General features: G+C 39.6%; 1 pseudogene; it reads left to right on the top strand.

Annotated features, from left to right (window-relative positions):
• The first annotated feature begins 239 nt into the window (after positions 1-239).
• The window catches only part of LOC131747598 (DNA methyltransferase 1-associated protein 1 pseudogene), a 110889-nt pseudogene continuing 85587 nt past the window's right edge, over positions 240-25541 (top strand).

Here is a 25541-nt window from a genome sequence, read left to right as displayed (position 1 = left end):
GCTGCAATAGATGCAGATCTTTGCAAGGAAACAGCAGGAAGATGGATGCACCCTGCCTGACAACATCCTGAAAGAATCCACTCGTTGCAGTTGGTCCTGCGCTTGAGGGGAGGTGTCTAAGTTCTCTTCTTTAAGCTTTCGACAGATTTCATTACCCTTTTCTTTCAGTAAAGTTATTGCATACCAGCCACCTCTCCCACCCTCAGCAAAGAAAAAAGGTCTGTGGTTTTGCGGGGATAATGGAGCCACCCGGCCGCAGTGCGGAAATCCAGGCACTGACCCTTGAACTCGGGGCACTCCTCCATCTCCCAGGCGCAGTGTCTGTGGGCACAGATGGGTAGGACGTTCTAGAACTCGGGGATAAGAGGGTTATGCGGCTTCCGCGAGCATCAGCAAGAAGGACAATACCAACCCGCACAAGAAAAAGTCCAGGAAGTCCTCAGACACACTGACCTTCAGGAAGCCCACGGACGTGCACCAGGACGTGCACTAAGCACTGCGCTACTCTAACAAGAAGGATGCACCTCCACTGTTACCCAGTGACCCTGGTCGAGGCCACCGCACAGTTAAGGCCAAGTTGGGCCCCAAGAAGGCGTGGTCCTGTAAGTGGATGCCATTCACCCACCTAGTCTGCAAGGATGGAGCCACGTTCTTCCACTGGGAACAGGCAGCTGAGGAGGGCAAGAACTACCCCTTTGCCAGGTTCCATAAGACTGTGCAGGTGCCAGTGTATTCAGAGCAGGGGTACTAGCTTTATCTTCACGACAACTCTTGAACAAAGGCAGAAACGACCGCTTCTTTGACCTCAACCGCCGCTTTGACCTCCGTTTTGTCATTAGCCACGATCGGATGACCACCAGCAGTTTAAGAAGAGGTCTGTGGAGGACTTGAAGGAGCGGTATTACCATATCTGTGCCAAGCTGGCCAACATGCACGCCATGCCAAACACAGACCTCAAGATACCAGGGTTTGATGCTGGGCACCTGAAACGGCGGAAGGAACAGCTGAAGCATTGTCGGTCACAAGCCTCAGAGCAGGTGGCGGCGGAGAAGTACCCGCTACGTAAGCTGCGCCAGATCTAGTCCCGGCAGAAGGAGCGCGAGGAGCGTAGCCAGGACTCGTGGAAGCTTCCCAGAGCCGCAGACCGCGCTGCGGAGCAAGGACCCCAAGGAGCAGCTGCCCCAGGAAAAGGAAGCCGAGAAGCCAGCTGTCCTTGAGACTGCAGGCATCAAGTTTCCAGGCTTCAAGCCTGCAGGCCTCACTCCGCGGAGCCAGCAGATGAAGCTGCCAAGGTGCGGGCCAGAATATTGAGGCCCTGGAACAGGTGCTGGGTGTGGAGCTGAGCCTGACACCCACGGAGCAGCTGGTGCGCGTGCGCTACGAGCTGAGGCCCGAACTGGTGCGGCTGAACGAGCCCAGGCGAGCCTGCGCCAACTGCGAGGATGAGCTGCAGGTGCTGCGGTCCCTGCACGAGGCTCTGGTCGGGGCTGGGTGCTGGGAGGCCGCCACGCCAGCGTCCTCCCGCCCGCGGTGCCGAGCCCGGCCTCGACCCTGACCCCAGCAAGGACACCGTCATCGACCATCGTCGTGTGGCAGGCACACCCTTCGCGCCCACGAGGAAGCGACGAGAATCGTCTCCAGCTCCTCTTCTGTGAAGGAGGAGGAGAAGCCGTGTGAGGCCACACGCGGTGTGGGATGCTGCTGCGTAGAGCTGGTGAGTTGCGAAACAACCAACCCCAAAACCTTTTTACCTAAATGAAGACTGTAAGGGAAGTAACTTTGCACATCATAGTATGCAATGCTTCTTCATACTTATGTAAATATCCTATGTTTATGTAAATATTCGTTTTTTTCAGTAAGTAGCTTATAATAGTTCATCTAATGCAAACTCATTTTTAAAAAGTTTTTTTTTCCCTGAAAATTTAGAGTACCGGAAAGATTGACAATGAATTGCACATGTTATTGTATAGTGGTGTTTATTACATTTCCTACTGAAGTATCTTATTCTCAGAGCGGAGGGAGCTAAAACCCTAGGGCAGAGTTGGAGGGAGTCTTTTGAGTTTGAGTTTGAAGGTAATGGCCATGATATTTAGTATTTTAGTTTATTTTATATTCTATTCCATAAAAGAGTCTTTTCATGTGTAAAATTATGCTTCAAGTTACTATTAAATTTCTTAATAGTTTCCTTAAAATTCCTAATACAATATTTAAGCTCCACGAAGATATATATATTCAGCAGTGATTTTTTTAACTGTGACTTTCTACCTCCTAGTTGGTGGCCAAGTTCCCGCGGAAGTGCAAATTCCCTCGTATGATATGTAATGACTGTACCCTTAGAGAGTCTAAAAACAGTCGCAGGCTGGTTCAATTCAGGTTTTCCAGCCTTACCTGCCTACTAGATAGCTTACCACCTGTTCCTTCTTGGGCTTAAAAGAATCCTTAAGCTTTTTAAAAGAATTTTATTGGAGTATAGTTGATTTACAATGTTGTATTAGTTTCAGGTGAAGAACCCTTAAGCTTTGAGAGGAGACATGTTATCAGGAAGAAATTCAGGTGTGGCATATGCAGTTTTGCAACACGGGCAGCTCTCCTTCTGGGTGGCTGTTGGGCAAGGTGTTAGCTGATGATAAATTGAAATCTTCTGTAGATGATATCAAGTGGTATTGGTTTTAAGTAGGAGAGTAACATGATTTTTAAATCTGGTTTTTGAAAATATTCTTGTAGTGAAGATAATGGATTGAGCTGGAACAATTCTGGATGCAAAGAAACAAGTTAGAAGGCTGTTGAAGTAACTTTAAATTATAGCTTATGGCTATAGAACAACAAAAGAAAAGTTTGTGAATTTGAGGAATACTTAGGTGGTAGAATACGCTTGCAATGAAGGACGGTCAAAGAGTCGAGGATAATACCCAACTTTCTTGTTTAAGCAACTGAGTCACTTACTGAAAAATGGCAGAGGGCACCCATCTTTTGGAAGAAACAACATGAGCTCAATTTCAGAAATGTTAGGTTTGACGTGTACATGAGAAAATTTAAATGGAGAGAAACAAGGAGAATTTGGGTAGATTTATGGAGCAAGTGTTGGGCTGGTGGCATGTGAGAATTCTCAATCCGTTGGTGATGTTTGAATTTCTGAGAATGAAAAGAAGGATAAAAAAGTGTGTTTACAGTAGCATCTGAGAAATGGTGAGAAATGGCATTTGGGGGATGGTAGAAGAAGACAAACAGCAGTGTGCAGATAAATTTAAAAAACAAAGTAACAAAGCTGATTCATAGATTTGTAGCATTTGCCAATTTTCATGGGTAAGCATTCCTACTGTTACTTATTTTTGAGCTACCAGTGTTAACATCCCCTTGAAGCTGGGAAAAGGTGCACACAATTGGCTCTCATGAACCAGCTTGGTGCAAGCTGGTTTCTTTATATCCCGGAGAAACCTAGAAGGAGAAGCAGAGTAGGGAAGCATGAGCAGTAAGGAATTAACAATCGGTGCATGTAGAAAAGTCCTTTAGAGAGAGATGGGGAGGGCAGGATACATTTTGTTTTGTTTTTTGATTGGAGGAAGATCTGAGTAGATTTAAATGCTGATGATAAGAAGCCAACAGAGAGAAGAGGGGATGCCTGGTTGAAAAGTGAAGTCTCAAGGAGCTGAATACGTGTATGTGGAGTTGGAGAAAATGGGATCATAAGCACAGATGAAGGTTTTGGACGGGAAGCGGGTAAGCTCTTCTCTTAAAAAGCAGAGAGGCAGGAGGGGATAAATGCAGATGTAGATGGGTTTGCATGTTTATTGCAAGAACTATAGAGGTTATTTTCTGACATACTGCATATTTTGCAGCAAAATAAGTCAGATAAAAGTTGAGGTTGATGAAAAGGTGATGAGGATTGGAATTTCAAAGAGATTCCAAGTTGGAAATAAATTAATAGAGGCACAAATCTATATGGCAAGGAGAAGGATATAACGAGAGGGCTGACCATGTGAGTAGGTGACTGAATGGAGTACAGCTGAAGGTTAGAGGAGATGGAATCACAGGAGTATAAGGTCAGGCTTATGTATCAGTAATAAGTTTGGATATTGAAGTCACAGATGATGCTGCTGGAAATTACTTAAAGAGAAAGCCCATTAGTTTTCAATAGAAGGGTGATATTGCTAAGGAGGATAAAGGGTGTTGTGTGAGTAATATGAGTCTAAAAGTAGCAGCTTGGGGTGGAATAACTCTGGGTGTAACTGGCTGTTGAGAGGCAGTTGGTGTGCCTGCTGTGTACAGGTAATGCAGAGACTTCAAGGCTGTTGATATTTGGGGGCCGGGAGTGAGCACGGGAATCAGATTCTGGTTAAATCTACAAAGCAAAGGTAATGTCCAGTGAAGTAGGGCCCTAACTGCCATTTTCTGAAATTCAAATCATAGTTATAATTTTCTTGGAATTTTTCTCCTTGTCTGAAGACTTATCTTCTAGTTTTGGGTTTGGAACAGTCTCAATGGATTTGTTTTTATAAAACTAATAAATGTGGACATCCTGTATGAGGGCAGAAGCCATACACACTATGTTCTCTCTTTTTTTTTTATCCTTTGAATAAATACATTAATCTGTTGCTTTGGTGATGAGAGGCTTTGGGTGGGGGTGGAGAAGAGCGGAACTAGGGTTTCAGAGGCTTTCGGAACCCTGTGGAGAAGGACGGGCGTGAGGTGCCACCGAAGGAGGCCTAGGGGTTGCTGACGAACACACGTAGGTGTGATGTAGTTTTTTCTGAACTTTAGACCTGGGTCAGCCTTAGGTTTGAGAGAATGAGCAGAGATTTTCAGAGACTGGCCAGTCTCTCTTTCGTAGTTATTTCTAAATTTTAGTCTCTGTGCCTTGTACTATAGCATTTAGTATCTCCACTTTAGTGGGCTGCTAAATAGTTACATAGTTTTTATTAAAGCTGTAATCTGTTTGGCTCTTCAGAAGTATACCTCCTCATTTTCTTATTGCCTTTTATCACTGCCCTCCAGAAAAACTGGCACCTGTGCATTAACACCAAATGAATTCATAATGTGTCAACTAATACAGAAGTTAATAAGTTAATATTGATTACAAAAGGTGTTGCCTTTAAATAGCATTCATTTGAGAAGACTGTCAATGCACTTATGCATTAATTTAAAGTTTATGAGCTGCTTTATTTAATATACCATAGTGGAGAACAAATGAACAATTAAGTAAAATCAATTCTGTGAAGAAGCTCTTATCTTTCACCTGGTGAAAATGAGTTTTAGAATGCAGGTGGCACTTTAGATCATTCTTACTTAAGGTCGTTTGTGTCCTCTGCATTTTGTGATAATGCATACAATTTCACTGATGAGGGAGACAGCTCAGAGATACAGGGGAGCGTGCCGTAGGGTCATATGTGCAGTGATGGATATCCAGAGTGCCATGTCTGTGAGGGGGACAGAAGCCTTTGATCATCCATAGAAGAGAAAAAGTGTGGAACGTGTTCAGGAAATGGGAACGCAAGAAAGGAGAAATACATTTAAAAAGCATTATATTTTAAGTAATTTTTAAAAGTGAAATTTAAAAACCATAAGAAATATAACTTTATTTACCCCTGATAAATTTTACTCCCGTAAGTTTGGGTTGTATTTATTTAATGATTCATTGATTTTCATTTTTTAAGGTTGAAAGCTAGCTGAAGGTTCAACATTATCTCAGTTCATAAATTCAAGTATATGCAGCACCCAGAAGAGTGTCTAGCACAAAAGAAGCCGTTAATGTTAGTTTTTCTTCTTGTTATTTTCCTTATAACTCAAAAAAAACATTTATAGAACTTTGTTCCTAATGGTATAACTGAATGTTGAACAGTGGGAAAGTTAATAATATATTTTTTAAAACTTTCAATATTTAATATACTTAGTCTTGTCACCTTTGCATATTGACCTTTGAGGTGTGCAACTTACCTTTTTTTTTTCCTTTTTTTTTTTTTTTTTTTTTGCGGTACACGGGCCTCTCACTGTTGTGGCCTCTCCCGTTGCAGAGCACAGGCTCCGGACGTGCAGGCTCAGAAGTGCAAATGACTGTATTAATAATATGTGTCAAAAAGTATGAAACAAAAAATGTCCCTTCGGCCTCTGATCCTTTCTAGATAAAGATATATATTTAGCATTAAACAAACTACACAGTAGAGTATCCGTTTTTAAAAAGATTTATGTTTGGATTCTTCAAGTTGTCTTCTGGAGGGTGTTGAAGGTCCCTGGCCAATATTTTATATCAGATTGTGTTTTGTTAACACCTCTGAACTCTGCTACCAATAATCAGACGTGTTGGAATTTTAGAAATACTGTCTTTTTGTTTTCAACTATTTTTCCTGATAAAATCTCAGAAAATTCATTGATCAACAGGGGAAGAACGTAAGAACACAGGGCAAAGCTCTGTGACCCCAAAGTAAAATGTGATGCACAGAAGTTAATGTGAATAAATTTAGTGACTAGATCTTTCAAGCAGAGCACTTACCCATGGTTTCTCTGGTGGATTGGGCTTCCTCTCAGCATGGTGACATCAGAGTGGTCCTTCTTATACGGTGGCTCATGGCTCCAAACATGAGTGCTCCAGTGAGCAAAGAAGAAGCAACAGCATCTTTTATGATCCAGCTTTGGAAGTCACATAGCGTCACTTCTGCTGTATTCTATTGATTCTATTCTGTTGAGTCACTAAGGCCAGCCTAGATTCAAAGGGAGAGGATATAGATACCACTTCTTAATGGAATGAGTTGTCAAAAAAATTGTGGATGTGTCTTAAAACTGTTACAAGCAAAATACATGTCAGCAAATGGTCATGAGGCATAATAAATTAACTTGCATTATCAATGCTGTAATTTGAGTAGGAAGCCAAACATGGCTTGGCAGCATAGATATACGGATGGGTACATGCAGAGGTCTACCTTCCAGTTAATTCAATTCTGATCAGATCCTTATTGATGGAGAGAAACTGTAGGTCAGAAAATAGTTCACAGAAGAGGTTAAGAAACTCTGAATATGGATACGTTTTAGGACATGGGACCTGTCAACAGAGTTTTAACGGATATTGAGATTTTCAACATGAAACAAAATTTTGCAGGAGTTTTAATAGGGTAGGTAACGTGGAAGAATTGAGTCCTTACCCACCTCACGGTGCGATAGACCAGCTGCCTTCCCCAGAACAGTATCATATTTAAGTTACAGTCAGCAACTTAGTGACTATTGTGAAATTAATTTTCTTAATTTGAAGTAGTTTTGTGGCTTGTTCTCATTTTAAAAAACTACTTCAGGTTTTATAAATGTGTAAAAACTTAAATTTAGGCTCATATTTATATCTCTTAAATTGTTATTATATTATAATAACAATAATTTACATTAAAAAAGAAAGGTTGAGATAGAGATTTCTTTGGATTAATGAAATTTCCCTAGACTGTATCAGGTTCTTCCTGATACTCAGCTTCAATCATTGATGTTTTCTATAATTACTTAAAAAACAGTTAACTCTTGAATCCAGTATTCTGCCTATCCCTCTATAATTTTTCTTATTAAAATTATCAAGACTGATGGATTTGCATTAGTGGAAAACAAAGTCATGTGTTAAAATTTTTAATCTCTTCCAGCTTGGGCTATTTAATACGAAAATGTTATGGAAACATTAAGAATTACTATAGAGCGGAAACTAAGCTAGATATGCACTTGAGCAAAGATGGTAATGATGATGTAAAGCAAGGCTGTCATACGGGTCCTTAAAAGCACCCGTGTAACTTTGGCCAGATATTTAAGAAAACAACCCTTACAAAAACACTGATCTAATTCAGTGCTTTTTCAAAATTCAGTTGGGCAAACGTTTAAATGACAGCAAAGCTAAAGTCTTGTGAAGGTCTCCTGAGTCAATTAAAGAGTTCCCCAAATGAATCGTTTTATAAGCATACACATTTTTAAAGACTGTGGTTTTATAAAGTAGGGATATTTAGTTTCTCAGAATCAAATGTCATGGTATAATTGCTTATATCTAATGATTCCCTTAATTATTAATACAGATTGATAATATTTTCTAAAGGACTGTAGTACAGAATTTTTGGTACACATTTCCTTTAGTAATGGCTCTGTTAAGGCAGTGGCCACCAGAGGGCAGTAAATATGCCTATAATAGGAACTAATCAACTAAGGTGTCATGCTTTTTTATTGTGTAGTTTTTGCATTGCTTGTATTTCATACTATTCAATAATTTTAAATATAAATACGATTATTAAAGATTATGGTCAAAATTGTATGTGATTTAATAATAAACAAAAGAAGTATTTACAGAGCAACATCTTACACGTTGGCTATGATGCTAAACACTTTGCCTATATTGTTGCTTCTTTTAAACCTCACAACACATTTATAAGATGGGCCATTATTATATTCATTTCATCGTGGCAAAAATCGAGACTTAGGTTAATAAAGGCCAAATGTCTTCAAGCCAACATTTTAACTGTTTCTTTTTTGGGGGGAAGGAGGTGGGAGATGACAGTGGGCATAATGGTAGGCTTATTGTATGCTTAGAAGCTGTCTGCTTGAAAAGGTTGTGAGAGAATCAAACGAGCTGATCCTGAGTTGGTACAAAAAGTAAAACTTGGAAAAATGAACTCTTTAGTTTGTAAAGACAACGAAGGATGTGATATAATAGCTTATGCAAAGGAAGAAAGATAGGATAGTGGTACATGTGGTTCAAGATTGTTTTGGGTGATAATTTTAAAAAGTTATGATCTGAAGAGTTTAGTCAGTCTCACTAAAATGACTGCTGTTTTGCTATTTGTTGTGGGCTGAGTTATCCCCTAAGCCCTCATAGGTTGAAAAGTCTGAACCCTCAGTACCTCAGAATGTAACTCTATTTGGAAATAGGGATTTTAAAGAGGTAATTAATTTGAAACAAAGTCGTTAGGGTGGACTTTAATCCAAACTGACCATAAGAAGTGGAAATTTGGACACAGGGACACAGGAAAGACCATCAAAGACACAGGGAGAAGCACGTTACACAGGGAGAAGTGACGTGCCTATAGCGTATTGAGCTCAAGAGATGAATTGTTCATTTAAGGTTCATTTAAAGGCGTCAGACAGTACAGTAATTTGGCATTTTTTCTTCCTGACTGCCAACTGTGGCTTGGCACCATGCATCCGGCTGAATGACACAGGGTTTTGGTGATTGCAGTTTGGTTTCTGCATCTCATGGGCATGAATAACAACTTTTCAAGAGCATAAACCCAGAGGGTTTATACAAAAAGACTGTCTAATTTGAATTGCTTTCAAAAAACAGCTTATCAGGAATATTTCTTTTTTATTCTACCTGTTCATTTAGTTACTATTAGCCATAGCCCATCATAGCTGTTGACTGCTCTCATTCACTTTTTAATTGGTAATATTGAACATTAATCAAGAAGCAGTTTTTCATTGTACGGTCAGCAATCAGTTTTAGAGCTGGAGAGCATTTAAAAAGCAGAAGACAAAGAAATAAAAGTAACGATTTCCGTGAAGAAAAACTTGCATATGTAGAGAAAAATCAAAACCTCCAACAATACCCCAAGTGTGAGTGTTGTGTCTAAAACTCTACAATTTATTGAGACCTAGTGATATGTTAGGGATAAAGCTGATACTATTATTTTCAGTTTACCCATGAGAAACATTTGGCTGTGGGGGTTAAATAATCAGTCATAAGGGGAGCATGTGTCAGAGGAGAACTTAATTTTAGGGTTGTCTAATGACAAAGCTTAGGCACCCAGAGACAGCACCTCTCTGCATCTCTAGATGTGCTTTCTACTTAGAATCTCAATCTCTGTATGATGGTGGGACAGAAATTAAAAGATAATAATAATTTACTAGCAATTCTGGAAGTTATGTAATTTTCCTTCGAATACTTGAATTATAATAAAGGTTTGTCTGCTGTAACAGAGACCCTAAATAACAAAGGTTTAAACTAAATTGAATTTTAATTATTTTCCACCTGACCGTCTAGGACAGTGCTGTCCAGTGTTGCTTAGTTAGCTCTGCAGTATGAGACACAAAGCTTTTTCTGTCTCGCTCTCCGCTTAGTGAGTTGCCTTCCTCTACGTATCCAAGACAGTCCCTACCAGCACATCTGCATTCCAGCCAGGGAGCTGAAGGAAAGAAAGAGAGGACACACCTCTTTTTTATATGACCTGGGAGTTGCTTGTATTACTTTTTTTTATTGAGGTAAAATTCACAAAACATAAAATTCACGCTTAAAAATTTTAGAATGTATAATTTGGCATTTTTTAATATATTCCCAGAGTTGTACAATAATCACCACTGTCTAATTCCAAAATTTTTCTATCACTCCAAAAAGAAACCCCTACCTCCCATTCCCCACTTCTCCATTTTCTGGCAACCATCTATCTACTTTCTTTTTTCTATGGATTTGTCTATTTTGGACATTTCCCATAAACGGAGTCATCCAATATGTGGCCTTTTGTGATTTCCTTCTTTCACTTAGCAGAATGTTTTCTAGGGGAACTGTGTTATAGCATATATATGTATCTTATACTTTTAAATTGCAGAATGCTATTCCATCATATGGATGTATTCATTTTATTTATCCGTTGAACAGTTGATGGACATTTGGATTGATTTCACTTTTTGGCTGTTACGAATAATTTTGTTATGAGCAAACATGTACAAGTCTTTGTGTGGACATATGTTTTAAATTCTCTCAGATACATACGTTGGAGTGGAATTGCTGGGCCATATGGTAATTTAATGTTTAACTTTTTGAGGAGTTCATATTACTTCTTTCTCATACATCATTGGCCAAGGCTTTGTTATATGGATTTTGGGAATATTGAGAAGTTTGAGGAATATAGTCTGTATTCTGGCAACTCTAGGCCAGCTAAAAATCTGTTAATAAATCTCAGTATTTGTTACTCTTAGATAAGGGAAGAATGGGTATTTGGAAACAAATAGTCCTTATCATATGCATCCTCTTGGTCACACAAATAGCAATGCATTCTCTTCTTCCCATGTATAGAACACAGTCACTCCTTCTCAAGAAAGACAATCCAAATTTCTGTACCAGGATCATCTTCAACTAAAAGTTTTAGATATTTGAGATATGCCCCTCCATGTATATCACCTCTGAATTACACGACAAGTTATCTGTCCCCCCAGTACATGTAATGGACAATAATGATGGCATGGCCATATTACAATCTATTTGAAAAAGGCAGGAATGGGAAATATCAGAAGTCAGTGATCTATATAAAATATCACGTGCTGCTGGGCAGGAAGAGAGTTCTAAACTGGTAGATGAGTAAGTTCCTTGGTTAGGGCATCTCCTGATTTGCTCTCTGGAAGAATCTTTTTTGTTCGCTGTTCTCTATGATTCCAGATATTGCTCTCTGGAAGGTTCCTCATTGTCCGTTAATCTGCACAAGTCACATCTGTAGTGAGTTCAGAGATACATTCTTGGAGAGAATCTGCCACTTGAAAATAAGCTGAGAGGGTAAGGCAGTAATCGCAATCTGATTTTTAGCTGCTCAACTGGCTCACGTTGTCTGGTCTTTAAGGGAGAAAGCTTTGGGGCCATAGAGTTATCTCTCACTGAAACTACCTTCTGAGATTCACATCTTAAAATTATTTCAGTTGGCTTGATCAATTTTGCAAAGCCCCAGGTTACCAGATTCTTAGTCACCTTAAATTTCATACATTGGGCTGCGAAAGTCTAGCTTAGAAAAAGAGCCAAATTCCTTTCAGTTTCAGCATAGAAATTTGCTCCCATTGCTTTTAGGAGCTCCTGTTCAACTTTGCTGAAAGTGACAAGAAACAACCAATACATATCAGTTTGGGGATTTTCCCTCATAGTTTCTGCAAGCTCAGGGTCGCATGGTCTGCCTCCCAGGATTGCAGATAATTTCCCCAAATGCTTTCTCAGGCATAATAAGGGCACTAGTTTTCCTTTTTGCAGTTTCTGTGTTGCTGCAACTGACTTCTAAATGATTTGATTGCTAGTTATTCTGGATCCTGTTATAACCAAATGTTGTATTTGTTAGGTTATTCAGGTATTGTAACACAGACCTAAATTTACACTGGCCTAAGCAAGATACGTGTTATCTCTTTCATATGTGGTCTGGCCATAACTAGGCCAGGGTGGGTGATACGAGGACGGCCTTGTGCCAGGGACCCAGGTTCGTTCCGCATCATTTCTGCAGCATCCCTAGGGAATTGCCTGTTGCTGTGTAGTTCAAGATGGCCCATCACCTTGTCTGCACTCCAGCAATGAGATGGTGCAAAGATAAAGAGGAGAGTGCACTTAGTTTTAATGTCCAGGCTCAAAAGTTGTACAAATCACTTCTGATCACATCCTGTTGACCAGAAGTTTGCCGCATGGCCACACCAGGATTCAAGGTTAACTTGGGAAAAGAAGCCTTTATTCTAAGGAGTGATGCACTCAGCTACAAAGCAGGGCTTTTTTGTTTATTTGTTTGTTAATGAGGAAGAAATAAACATTGGGGGCAACCTAGCAGTCTCTTTCTTATTTTTCACCTGTTAATGTGAGCAATTATAGTAAGAATCAGCACTAGCTTAAAAATTGTTTATATTGCAAGTCAAATTATATATTTTTATTATACTCTTTATCTCTAAAACCTGATTTTTCTCATTCCAAATTAACTTAATTTGCACCCTAAGCCTGTAGTATCATGCAGATTCAGTACCTAATATAATGACACTAATTTCAGGGGTAATGCTTTAAATTAGATATGACAACTTGTTGTCTTTCTTGATTCCTCTTATTCTTTAAACTTTACTTTCATGCTCTTTTTAAAGAGATGTTCCAAGAACAAAAAATAAACATCCTACACCTACATATTTCTCTTTGACTTATCGGGCATGTAAGAAATAGATGAAGAGGGTACAAACAACAACCCCCCTGCAAAAAAAATAAAGACCCAAATTAAAAAAACTGTTTCTCACAGAGTTGTTTCTAATTCATACACTGATTAATAAAATGTTTCAGATCCAGAAATGTCATTCCAACTAAAATCTAAAATAATATCTATAAGTAAGTGTTTTATATTCTAGCCACAGAAATTTTGTTCACTCAAGGTTCGTGCTTTTTGGCTGGTAATATTAACTTAAATCCTTTTCCTCTCCTTGCCCATTAGCTTATGAGATCTAAAATCAAAAATAGAATAATTGTGTCATTGTGAACATAGATTTCTCACATTATGATTTCATTCCATTTGACTATTTGGTAATTTGTGATGGCCAATGTTTTGTTTTGAGATTCAGTGTCCTTAAGATAGTTCCTGGTTGCTTCTAGTAGACTGCTAATTTTGCTTAAAAATCTAAATTTAATTTGCCAAATTTTTTGCGGAAATAAAAATTGAAATTAGGTGTCAGGTGATGGGGTGATTAGAGGTGTCAGACCACTTTTGAACAAATTCCAGTGATGAATCACACAAAAATTCATCTTGCTTTCATTTTTATAATTGTTCTGGGGAACCGTGAATCCTATAAAACCCCACAGGGTATAAGGCTACTTATCATAAGACCTATTAAAAAAGGAAACAGATCCTCTTAACATATTCTGACCTGGAATAAATGTATTTTTATATTAGAAGCTAGAATTTGGACCAGGATACAACTTCCCAATTGGTGGCCCATTTGCCACAATTGGCTTGTAGATGTATTTTGTTTGGTCAGTATGGTATTTTAAAAATAAAACTGAACTGACTGTTGTCTTAAAAATTAAATATTTTACATAAAAATTCATATTTGCAGCTTTTCTTTAAAAAAAATAAATGTTAAGTTTTGGCCGTGAGGAGTCCATATTGCAGCATGAGCTGAGTAGTGGCTGCCCGCTTAGTTGGGGGTATGCTGGCTTCAGCTAAGTTCACCGATATTAGTCCCTTGTTGATTTTGTTCTTGTTTTTTAAAATTTTATTTTTATTTTATTTGGAGGATAGTTGATTAACAATGTTGTATTAGTTTCAGGTGCACAGCAGAGTGATTTAGTTATACATATATATGTATCTATTCTTTTTCCCATTTAGGTTATTACATAATATGGAGCAGAGTTCCCTGTGCTATACAGTAGGTCCTTGATGGTTATCTATTTAAAATATAGTAGTGTGTATATATCAGTCCCAAACTCCCAATCTGTCCCTACCCACAACCTTTCCCCCTTTGGTAACCATAAATTTGTTTTCTAAGTCTGTGAGTCTGTTTCTGTTTTGCAGATAAGTTCATTTGTGTTATTAATTTTTAGATTCCGCATATAGGTGATATCATATGATATTTGTCTTTGTCTGACTTACTTCACTTAGTATGATAATCTCCAGGTCCATCCATGTTGCTGCAAAAGGTATTATTTCATTCTTTTTAATGGCTGAGTAACATTGCATTGTATATATGTACCACATCTTCTTTATCCATTCGTCTGTCGATGGACATCTAGGTTGCTTCCATGTCTTGGCTATTGTAAACAGTGCTGCAGTGAATTTTGGGAGGCATGCATCCTTTCAAACCATGGTTTTCTCCAGATACATGCCCAGGAATGAGATTGCTGGATCATATGATAGCTCTATTTTTAGTTATTTAAGGAAACTCCTTACAGTCCTCCATAGTGGCTGTATCAATTTACATTCCCAACAACAGTGCGGGAGGGTTCACTTTTCTCCACACCCTCTCCAGCATTTATTATTTGTAGTCTTTTGACGATGGCCATTCTGACTGGTGTGAGGTGATAACCTCGTTGTAGTTTTGATTTGCATTTCTCTAATTAGTGATGTTGAGCATCTTCTCATGTACTTCTTGGTCCATCTGTATGTCGTCTTTGGGGAAATGTCTGTTTAGGTCTTCAGCCCATTTTTTGATTGGATTGTTTGTTTTATTGATATTGAACTGCATGAGCTATTTGTAAATTTTGCAGATTAGTCCCTTGTCAGTTGCATCATTTGTAAATATTTTCTCCCATTTTGTGGGTTGTCTTTTCATCTTGTTTATGGTTTTCTTTGCTGCGCAAAAGCTTTTGAGTTTCATTAGGTCCCATTTGTTTATTTTTGGTTAGGTGTAAGACCAGTGATGGAATCTCAGTAGAATGGGAAGGAAGAGGAGTAAGTGGAGGGCAAGCCACATCAGCAGCTAAGACTACTCTTTACTGAGATTCCAGCAACGCCCAGTCTCATCTTCCAGCCCCTTCTTCTCTGAAGCTCTTCCAGGAGCTTCTACTTCCCATCGCCCTTTCACCCAAAATGCCTCTTGAGGAGGTGTGCTGCCACAGGGGATACGGTAGAGCTTCTGTTCTCTCAGTGCCCTTGGAGTCTTCTACTTCTCAGATCACCTCCAGGGGTTGCTGTCCTCTTCCTCACTGACAGTCACAAAATATGACTTTCTTTCTATTTAGTAGAAGTAGCTTTGGCATGGAGATGGAATTAGATGTTAGCATGGCTGCAGAGTGCCATAATAAATTGTAAGGAATTTTGGAATTATAGCAAGTAGTAAAATCTTGGGGAAGCTATTAAATCTGGCATTTCTAATTCCAGTTGAAATGTTAATTTCACTCACCAAATACAAGTACAAAAGTATTGTTCATTATAGCTAAGAGTGTAGACATATAACATTTATATTATAGACGTTTGGTATAAATTTAAGTATCCCTGTACTTACCAGGGATAAGACATCCATAGCATAGAAGGTATCCCCTTGTTACTGCCTTGTAGGACTAGGTTACTGTCCTATACAGACACGTGCAATGAGATTCATGTACTCTTGAAAGTTTCAGAGATTGATAGGACGAACAAGCCATCTCCTAAATTTACAGAAAGTTAATATAGAGTCTCAGTCTCCTCCACCTGTAAAACAAAAGCTGTTGGACTTGGTAAATTCTAATTTCCTTAGGTTGTAAATACCTGCAATTTTTATAAAATAAAAAATAATTTACATGTGAAAGGTGAGAGCAGGCAAAAACTAAAATCTAAAAAGTAAAACAAGGAACCTGTGGAATATACAGCAGAGTTACAGAACCATGACATTATTTATGCTGCATCCCAGAGATTCCAAGATGGATGCATCAGAGCTGCTCCTCACGGGCAGTGGTCCATTGCCCCAGTTATTTAGTATAATGTTCCATTTTGGGGTACTCGAAAACCTCAGTAGGATATAGATTCTGCTCATTATTGCTGTGTCTTGCTGGTTTTGCTATATTCGTCACTAGACTTATTATTTCATATTTATTTACTCATGCTGAGTTACATTAGTCAGTAAATTATTTCCCTGGACTCCAATTCTGTCAAAGTTATGCTGAATTCAGTTATGTTCTCCTAACTTATCCTGTCTTCAGGATTTTCTTTCCCAGTGTTTGCAAGCTTCAGCATTCTTACTCCTTGCTTCCTCCCCGGACTTAAAAATAAAAGGTGAGCCATATTGATTCCCATGGCACCTCGCTTGTCACTGCTCTCAGTGTTGGAACCCTTCCTTTCTCTGAGTCATTTGTCTCTGGACTAGCTCTCCTGTGTTGCAGGCAGTGCTTGTTGGCCTTGGGGATTAATCTTTGGTGGTGTATTTTTTAAAACTCACTGAAGTTCAGGTACTGTAATCTATGACTGTGGTTTACTTCAGTCAGATCTGAGATACTGTTCCTTTATTAAAATGCTGGCATTTATGTGTTGCCAACTTGTCTGTCCGAACAAAATTATTTACTTTTTAAAAGCACCTTTTGCTTCTCCAGGATGACTCCATTTTGGTTCACAGCATCAAGGTCTTTTTCACCCCCCATCACTCATTGTCCTTTCTGGGGCAATAAAAAGCATTTTACTGTACTTTTTTTTTGGTCCCAGCATCCTAAATGAGAATAAAAAGTCTTGGATCCTAGCTTTGGTTCAGCCATTGATTATCCAGTATTGGACAAATCCCTTGCCCTCCCTCTAGCTCTTTTTCCTCATCAGGGAAATGGGCATACTATTGATTGGTTATCCTCTTGCACAGGATTTTTCCAAGAAAACTACCAGGTATGCAGGAAAGGAATTTCAAAGTTAGAACGCCATATATAAATAGGTTAATAGTGTATTGTTATAGGCTAGCAGAGTAACTGGCACAGAGTGCAGGCATGAGATAAATATTAAGTAAGTCACATATCCAAGTTACTACTACTTTTCATAGATTCACAGAGTCAAAGGCAGTCTTATACTATCCCCTTTCATGTAACGCCCAGCTAGTGTCCCTCTGCTTGTTAAAGGCAAATCTGGAGTAGGATTTAAGATGCCTGGCTATATATAGCACAGTTTTGGACCATTGCTTCTCATTGGAGTGTACACACAGTGGATGTGTTTGCCTTTATAAACCATCGCTGCCACTTTGAAAGCTCTTCAGTGGGAGAAGAGAAACGTTTTTGCTCCCGTATGTTGATTCTGGGAATGAAAAATGTGGAGAAAGTAAAATTATTTTACTCATGTATCTTTCAAAGTAATCTAGAGGTTTTCTTGAAGTGTAGTTTTATTTAGTTTACATTATTTAGTAACATATTGTTTAGCCTTCATGTGTTTGTGTTTTTTACGTTTTATTCCCTGTAATTGATTTCTGATCTCATAGCATTGTGGTCAGAAAAGATGCTTGATATGATTTCAGTTTTCTTAAATTTACCGAGGCTTGATTTGTGACTCAATATGTGATCTATCCTGGAGAATGTTCTGTGCACACTTGAGAAGGAAGTGTAATATGCTGTTTTTGGATGAAATGTCCTATAAATGTTAATTAAATCTCCCTGGTCTGTTGTGTCATTTAAAGCTTGTGTTTGCTTATTAATTTTCTGTTTGGATGATCTGTCTCTTGGTGTCAGTGAGGTGTTCAAGTCCCCCACTATTATTGTGTTACTGTCGATTTCCTCTTTTAGAGCTGTTAGCAGTTGCCTTGTGTATTGAGGTGCTCCTATGTTGGGTGCACATATATTTATAATTGTCATATCTTTTTCTTGGATTGATCCCTTGATCATTATGTAGTGTCCTTCCTTGTCTCTTTTAGCATTCTTTATTTTAAAGTTTATTTTATCTGATATGAGTATTGCTACTCCAGCTTTCTTTTGATTTCTATTTGCATGGAATATCTTTTTCCATCCCCTCACTTTCAGTCTGTATGTGTCCCTAGGTCTGAAATGGGTCTCTTGTAGACAGCATATAGATGGGTGTTGTTTTTGTATCCATTCAGCAAGCCTGTGTCTTTTGGTTGGAGCATTTAATCCATTCACGTTTAAGGTAATTATCGATATGTATGTTCTTGTGACCATTTTCTTAATAGTTTTGGGTTTGTTTTTGTAGGTCCTTTTCTTCTCTTGTGTTTCTCACTTAGAGAAGTTCCTTTAGCATTTGTTGTAGAGCTGGTTTGGTGGTGCTGAATTCTCTTAGCTTCTGCTTGTCTGTAAAGCTTTTGATTTCTCCATCGAATCTGAATGATATCCTTGCTGGGTAGAGTAATCTTGGTTGTAGGTTCTTCCCTTTCACCACTTTAAGTATATCATGCCACTCCCTTCTGGCTTGTAGAGTTTCTGCTGAACAATCAGCTGTTAACCTTATGGGAGTTCCCTTGTATGTTATTTGTCATTTTTCTCTTGCTGCTTTCAGTAATCTTTCCTTGTCTTTAATTTTTGCCAATCTGATTACTGTGTGTCTTGGCGTGTTTCTCCTTGAGTTTATCCTCTGGGACTCTCTGCGCTTCCTGGACTTACGTGGCTATTTCTTTTTCCATGTTAGGGAAGTTTTCGACTATAATCTCTTCAAATATTTTCTTGGGTCCTTTCTCTCTCTCTTCTCCTTCTGGGACCCCTATGATGTGAATGTTGTTGCATTTAATGTTGTCCCAGGGGTCTCTTAGGCTGTCTTCATTTCTTTTCATTCTTTTTTCTTTATTCTGTTCCACAGCAGTGAATTCCACCATTCTGTCTTCCAGGTCCCTTATCCGCTCTTCTGCCTCAGTTATTCTGCTATTGATTCCTTCTAGTGTATTTTTCATTTCAGTTATTGTATTGTTGATCTCTGTTTGTTCTTTAATTCTTCTAGATCTTTGTTAAATGTTTCTTGCATCTTCTCGTTCTTTGCCTCCAGTCTTTTTCCGAGGTTCTGGATTATCTTCACTATCATTATTGTGAATTCTTTTTCTGGAAGATTGCCTATCTCCATTTCATGTAGTTGTTTTTCTGGGGTTTTATCTTGTTCCTTCATCTGGTACTTAGTCCTTTGCCTTTTCATCTTGTCTGTCTTTCTGTGAATGTGGTTTCCATTCCACAGGCTGCAGTATTGTAGTTCTTCTTGCTTCTGCTGTCTGCCCTCTGGTGGATGAGGCTATGTGAGAGGCTTGTGGAAGTTTTCTGATGGGAGGGATTGGTGTTGGGTAGAGCTCGCTGTTGCTCTGGTGGGCAGAGCTCTGTAAAACTTTAATCCACTTGACTGCTGATGGATAGGGCTGGGTTTCCTTCCCTGTTGGTTGTTTGGCTTGAGGCAACCCAACACTGGAGCCTACCTAGGCTCTTTGGTGGGGCTAATGGCGGACTCTGTGAGGGCTCACGCCAAGGAGTACTTCCCAGAACTTCTTCTGCCAGTGTCCTTGTCCCCACGGTGAGCCACAGCCACCCCCGCCTCTGCAGGAGATCCTCCACCACTAGCAGGTAGGCCTGGTTCAGTCTCCCCTAGGGTCACTGCTCCTTCCCCTGGGTCCCGATGTGCACACTACTTTGTGTGTGCCCTCCAAGAGTGGAGTCTCTGTTTCCCCCAGTCCTGTCGAAGTCCTGCAATCAAATCCTGCTAGCCTTCAAAGTCTGATTCTCTAGGAATTCCTCCTCCCATTGCCAGACCCCCAGGTTGGGAAGCCTGATGTGGGGCTCAGATCCTTCACTCCATTGGGTGGACTTCTGTGGTATAAGTGTTCTCCAGTTTGTGAGTCACCCACCGGCAGTTATGGGATTTGATTTTATTGTGATAGCGCCCCTCCTACCATCTCACTGCGGCTTCTCCTTTGTCTTTGCATGTGGGGTATCATTTTTGGTGGGTTCCAGTGTCTTCCTGTCGATGATTGTTCAGCAGTTAGTTGTGATTCCAGTGTTCTTGAAAGAGTGAGTGAGAGCACGTCCTTCTATTCTGCCATCTTTAACCAATCTATCTCAGTGAACTTTTTAATGGAAGTGACATGTATCACTATTGGACCAGACCATATAAATGCCAGGGCAGAGCCAGAACTTATAAATGCTAATGAAAGACTCTTAAGATTTTTTTTTTCTTTTTTCACAGCATCTGGCATAGGTCCAGGGAGGATCTCAGGGTAAGGACAAAGAGGAAATATTGAGCAGAGCTCCCAGCTGACTGCTGATGGACATAGAGAATGGGTAAGAAATAAAACTTTGTTCTTTTAAGCCACTGAGAGTTGAGGATTGACTGTGGAGTTGAGGATTGGTTGTTGAGTTGAGCCTATCCTACCCTACATAGTAATCTAATTTTGGCCTAGCATATTGTCACGCAGAGGGCCAACGGCTACATTCTCCAGTCCACTTTTGGGGTCACGTGACTGTGTTTTCCCCAACAGAGTAGGAAAGAAACTGAAACATTCAAACTTGTTTGAAAGGATATCTGTTTCCCTGGCCTACAGTGCTGACTGGGAATGACAGCCTCTGCGGCTGTGAAAGTCTCATGTTGAGGATGGTAGAGCTCACCCCATGTCTTTGGTCCACGGACGACTTACTTGATCAAAGGCAGCTACTAGCTCAGCGCTTTATATGAGAGAGAAATAAGCATCTATATTCTTTAAATCCCTGCATTTGGGGTGTTTACCGAAGTAGTTTATTTTTTACTGTGACAAATATATCGATTGGATAGGATAGCATTCAAGGTGAAGAAGAGGGACATTAAGATTACAGTGCACGGTACTTCCTGTGAATGTGCTTATTGTTTAATAGGAAAGTTAAGAAATATGAAAATTAAGCATTTAGAGAAAACTGTGAAACAGAATAGGGTTGATACATCATGTTATGCTGAAAGGAACCTGCACTTTGTTTTTTGTTTTTTTAACATCTTTATTGGAGTATAACTGTTTTACAGTGGTGTGTTAGTTTCTGCTTTACAACAAAGTGAATCAGTTATACGTACACATATGTTCCCATATCTCTTCCCTGTTGCGTTTCCCTCCCTCCCACCCCTCTAGGTGGTCACAAAGCACAGAGGTGATCTCCCTGTGCTATGCGGCAGCTTCCCACTAGCTATCTATTTTACATTTGGTAGTGTGTATATGTCCATGCCACTCTCTCACTTCGTCCCAGCTTACCCTTCCCCCTCCCCATATCCTCAAGTCCATGCTCTAGTAGGTCTGTGTTTTATTCCCATCCTACCACTCATCTCTTCATGACAGTATTTTTTTCTTAGATTCCATATATATGTGTTAGCATACGGTATTTGTTTTTCTCCTTCTGACTTACTTCACTCTGTATGACAGACTCCATGTCCATCCACCTCACTACAAATAACTCAGTTTCATTTCTTTTTATGGCTGAGTAATATTCCATTGTGTATATGTGCCACATCTTCTTTATCCATTCATCTGTCGATGGACACTTAGGTTGCTTCCATGTCCTGGCGATTGTAAATAGAGCTGCAATGAACATTTTGGTACATGACTCTTTTTGAATTATGGTTTTCTCAGGGTACATGCCCAGTAGAGGGATTGCTGGGTCGTATGGTAGTTCTATTTGTAGTTTTTTAAGGAACCTCCATACTGTTCTCCATAGTAGCTGTATCAATGTACATTCCCACCAGCAGTGCAAGAGTGGAACCTGCACTTTGAAGGTAGTCAGACACAAAGTGAGATCTGAGTTTAGACTCCATTACCTGCTAATTATATGATGTTGGGCAAGTGATTATAAAATGTACAATGATTATTTTGTAGAGTTGATGTAGTTATTATCATCCTATAAGTTGTCTAGAGAAGTTCATGACAAATAATGGACATTCAATTGATGTAGCTATTGTTAGTGTTAATTCAAAGTAGTTTGCATAAGCAATTAAATTTCAAAGAAAGGATACATTTGCAAGGGGCAGCAAAATTAGAGAATGTTTTGTGTAGATAATGGGAAGAAAACTGAAATTTGAAAGCTATAAAGGATTTTCCCTAAGAGAAGGTAGGTGAGTTGAGGCAGAGTTAAACAGATGTGTAGGAGCCCAGGGTGAAATGTGCAGAGGATAGATGGGGCATGGAGGAGATCAGATAAAGTACAGCAGGAAAGGTAATTAGAAGAGAGTTAAGAGAGAAGGATGGGAGTGCATCTTAATTCTTCTCTCACTGCTAGCATATAGCAAAATCAAGGATAGATCCATTTCGGGACCCCCTTTTTTTGGAGAAAGAATCCGAGATTACAAATAAAAATTTAGGCACTGCAAAGTAAATAGCAGCAGGTCTGTGATCCATTCTATTCCCTTACCAGGGGAGGGGGATGCTTCTAGGAGAGAAAGAAGATGACTTCGTCAGAGTTCAGTGTAAACTTCCTGATAACAGATCTCTTAACAAGTGAACCAATAGTATTTGCTATCAGAAAAGTTACTGTCTTTGGAATATTTTTACAGAGGATAAACTTAGTTCTCTAGGATTGCTTGTGGAAGTTAAACTTTTATGGAATGGCTCTGGGGAAAATGTCACATTAACTATGTAGCTATCTAAAAATAAAATGGAGATGTTTTAATGACAGGAATGCCTCCTTCTATGTAAGGGGTGTGACTGTACATGTCATTTAGAGATTTCACATATTAATATAGGCCCAGAACTCATCTAGGGAGCTTCAGTGGAGGCCTTGGATCTTTCCCTGCTTTGCCTAAGCCTCATGATTACTTGAATTGTTTAAATTACTAGTAATGCTTGATCTAGTCTGATTAGAGAATTGATCTCTGATTTGTGTGAGTCTAATTTAACAATATGATTTTTCATGTCATTTCACATTGGTACATTGAACAGGGTTGTATTTCAGATCCATAAATCCCAATAGCTAAGACATTTATTATTATTATTATTATTACTTTGGCTAAAAAATGAGGAGGTGGGGAAATATGAAGACGATGCCAAGTTTAGTGGCCAGTCTTTGATATGGTGAAAACCCAGTGCGTATTCCTGACATAAGTCTTATCAGTGGAATTTATAGAAAAATCCACCTATATGTGGGGAAAATGGCTAAATGGCTAGACAAAGAGTGGTTGAAAAGGGGGCAGATTAATTAAAAATTCTAATCACTGGTCATTGTTAGCAGCCTTGATAAAAGATAGACTTCTAAAAGAAGAGTAGATGGCAGTGGGAAAAGATAAAATCATTAAGGTCAGATTTTTTCCAGTCCTGGAAAGCTTCTCATGTCTCTTCAATAACCAGGAGAGGTGTTCCTTTCATTAGCGAAGTAACTCAGAATAACTGTTGGTTACTCAGAAGTTTATATAAGCATCTGGAGACCCAGTCAGGTAACTTTGGAATCCCTAGAGATCCTTTTCTGTTCAAGCATTAGGACACTTAAAATCAAATCATCAGAAAAGCCTGGAGCATTACTATTGGCATAATCTCTTAGAAATAGCAATCAGGGAGGTATACAGTTGACACTGTATATTGCTGAATGGAAGTGATTATTTGGGTTGATGGCTGATCTCCAAGTTGCTGAGAGCTTTGATGAGCAAAGGCATCTGGATGGTCTGCAGCGAACAAGCGTGAGAGAGATGCTCAGCCTCACTCTTACCTCTTAAAGAGCCATGGAAAATTTCCTCTAACTGTCCTGCCTGAAGAAATTTACTCCCTCAGCTAAAGGCTAAGCCATAAAATCCAAAGAAGCTGACTGAAAGGCCAAGATGTGCTTGCTTAATCTCTGTCAAGGGGTCTTAGACTGTGTGCAGTGATTAGAGCAAGTGGTCTGGTAAGCACAACCTTCTTAGGAATGTTAGCTAGAGGTGTTCAGTGTACAATTATTCCTGTGGGTGTGGGAGAGTAGGGAGTGTGCTTTGAGTGGCGGTAGACCTGGGAGGAGGGTTAGAGGTGCTCCTTGGGGAACCAAGGTAGGAGGAGAGTTAGGATTTGGAAAGCGTGACTGGGAAGGATAGTCCCCTCCCTTTTTTCAAGAGTGGGATGGGTATTGTGTACAAATAGGGCATTTCCCTATTGGGAAATCTGTACCATTTTCTAGGTTCCACATATATGCGTTAATATACGACATTTGTTTTTCTCTTTCTGACTTACTTCACTCTGTATGACAGTCTCTAGATCCATCCACGTCTCTACAAATGACCCAATTTCATTCCTTTTTATGGCTGAGTAATATTCCATTGTATCTATGTACCACATCTTCTTTATCCATTGGTCTGTCGATGGGTATTATGTTCAAATAGGGCATATTACCATTTATAAGGAGAATATCTGCTAAATCCACCTTCCATGCAATTTTAATTGGCCGTGATAAATGGGAACCTTTGGAACCAAGCCTTCCTCAGTAATAAACATTAAGCTATAGAGAGTTCCAAGAGGGACATGAAATTGCTGCTCTCATTAAGAAATGGTTGCTATCTCTCTCTCTAATAGTTCTGTCTGGATAGTGCTTATGGAAGACAGTGTTTAGAGGTTAAGACTAGACTATGGAGGGTCAACCAAGGTAGTTTATTTGGTTGCTGCAGCTGTGTTTGACCCAATGGATTCCACACGGGAAGTGCAGAAGACCAGTGGGGGCTGGTATGATGTTACCTCCTTGGCTGACACATTCTTTTCAGTAGCAGATTTGGAGCCCAGCCAGGTACAGTTTGCAGCCTGGTGGAATGGAAACCAGTGTGCATTCATTGTTTTGATACAGAGAAATTTGAATTCTCAGGCATATGTCCACAGTCTAATGAGGGAGGACTTGAACTTGATAACCATTAGAGTAAGGCAGTATACTGCATTAATGACATGATTATCACTGAGTCCTCAGAGGAGGAAGCTCTGGAGGACAGAAAGAGGCTGGCTGACATATCCAGCTAAAATTCAAGGCCTGGCTCAGTCTGTGAAATTCCTGGGAATTATGTGGATTGCAACAATCCAGCTCATTCCCCTGAGAGATACATTCTGAGAGACCCTGCCAAGAGGAAAGACACTAGAAGCGTCAGGACTATTCACATGTTGGAGAAATTACACTCCTCTTCTAGGACCCCTCATGGCCCCTATTCACAAAGTCACTAGAAAAATTGGAATGTGTAGAGGGCTATGAGCAGAGAAATAATGGTTAAAAGAATTCGAGAAGTTGGTGGTGCAGGCAGCTGCACTTGGTCACCATGAATCATAATTGACTATATGTAGATCAGAGCTTTGGGCAGAAATGAAATACAGTGAAGACATCTTGGATGTGGGATTTATAAACTGTCTGAAGCAGCTGTTCAATATAGACCATTAGAAAGCAGCTGTCAGTTTGTTACTAGGCAGTGGTGAAAACAACCCACAGCAGAGGCATCGCAGGTGGGAAAAACCAGTCATTGTCTTGGGTGATATCAAAGCAGTTTGAATGGGGACGGAGAAGCCAGCAAAGTTCAGTCATAAAGTGG

The sequence above is a fragment of the Kogia breviceps genome, chromosome 20 (genome assembly GCF_026419965.1).
Source record: "Kogia breviceps isolate mKogBre1 chromosome 20, mKogBre1 haplotype 1, whole genome shotgun sequence".
NCBI classification, from domain to species: Eukaryota; Metazoa; Chordata; class Mammalia; order Artiodactyla; family Physeteridae; genus Kogia; species Kogia breviceps.
Note: the sequence above shows the minus strand (reverse complement) of the source record. Positions and strands in the feature narration are given on the sequence as shown.